This window comes from Asparagus officinalis, chromosome 6 (genome assembly GCF_001876935.1).
Source record: "Asparagus officinalis chromosome 6, Aspof.V1, whole genome shotgun sequence".
Lineage (NCBI taxonomy): Eukaryota > Viridiplantae > Streptophyta > Magnoliopsida > Asparagales > Asparagaceae > Asparagus > Asparagus officinalis.
The window spans coordinates 58,417,197-58,418,437 of record NC_033799.1 but is presented as its reverse complement, the minus strand read 5'-3'; the positions used below and the strand labels follow the sequence as shown (position 1 = coordinate 58,418,437).

At 34.3% G+C, this 1,241-nt stretch overlaps 1 protein-coding gene across 2 annotated transcripts in view; it reads left to right on the top strand.

Annotated features, from left to right (window-relative positions):
* LOC109844256 (two-component response regulator ORR21) overlaps positions 1-1,241 on the top strand; it is a 16,012-nt gene that overhangs the window by 5,320 nt on the left and 9,451 nt on the right. The gene's annotated exons all lie outside the window — the stretch shown is intronic.

Genomic DNA, 1,241 nt, shown 5'->3' with positions numbered 1-1,241 from the left:
AAGAGGTTAAAATGGATTAGTTAAGAACACGATTAATGATGCAATAATGCACACACAAACAAGGGAGTGTTAAGAGTAGTACTAAACTTCTCAATCCTCGACACAACCTTGGAGTTTTGACAGGGAGAACAGGTAACTGGTTATACAGATGAATGTCTACGGGACTACATAAGGACATCAAACCCAGGATAAAACTAGGAATTATACCCTTTTTTCTATTTCTTTTTTTTTTGGTGGGGGGGGGGGGTTTTTTTTTTTGGGGGGGGGGGGGTGTTAAATATAAAATAAAAATAAAGTTGCAATTCAATGACATTGATGTGAAGTTAATGATCTTTGATAAAGCTCATACAAAATGTATCCAAGAAAATCTGTTACTTACTATTCGTAAATGATATACTGTGAACTGAAGCATTTATATGAACATATTTAAATATTTATTGCACACTAATTTATCTCTACTTATCTTAGTCTGGAAAATTTAACCACTAACTATTTGCTTTAGTTGATGAGTTGGCTTTTTACAAGATGGTTGATCATAAAAAAAGGACAAATCAGCAAACCTAGTAGTAGTTATCTTTTGTGAGTACAATGTGTGGTTTGAGGAATAAGGAGGTGATTTGAAGAAGATGCCAAAGTCATTTTCGTTTACTTATTTGAAGGCTAATTTTGGAATGGGAAATGGTCATGTAGCTACGCATTTCTGTGAAGGTTTTGCATAGTATTAACTGTAAATCTATACTATAGTATGAACTGTAGGTCTATATTTGTTGTAGCTTCTTGGATTTTTAAAGGCCAGCTGTTATTATTTTTAGATGGAGATTTTCTTTTAAACAAAAAAATACGAGTGCACTGGATAGAATAAGCCATCATTCAAGTGGGTCTCTTAACAACCTTTGGTAACTGTTTATTGGAAGAAAATGCAAAGGTGGGTCTCATGTTTGAAATTTGGGATGAAAGTCTTTTGAGAACTTTGCGCCACCCTATGCCTGAGCAGCCGCCAACTGTCACCACCCAGACCCCCACGTATGGCCACCCCACCCCTCAAAAAGAGCAAATAAAAAACAAACGAAAATAATTCCACCCTTTTTGTATAAACTAATACTAGATACTTTTGTCATAAATAGGGTTGCAAATGGATAAAGATGTATCCGTATATGGATACTAAAATCTGCAACCAGTCGGATATAGATAGGTTTACATATATATTTTATAAGTTTCGATCTATAAATATAACTATGGAT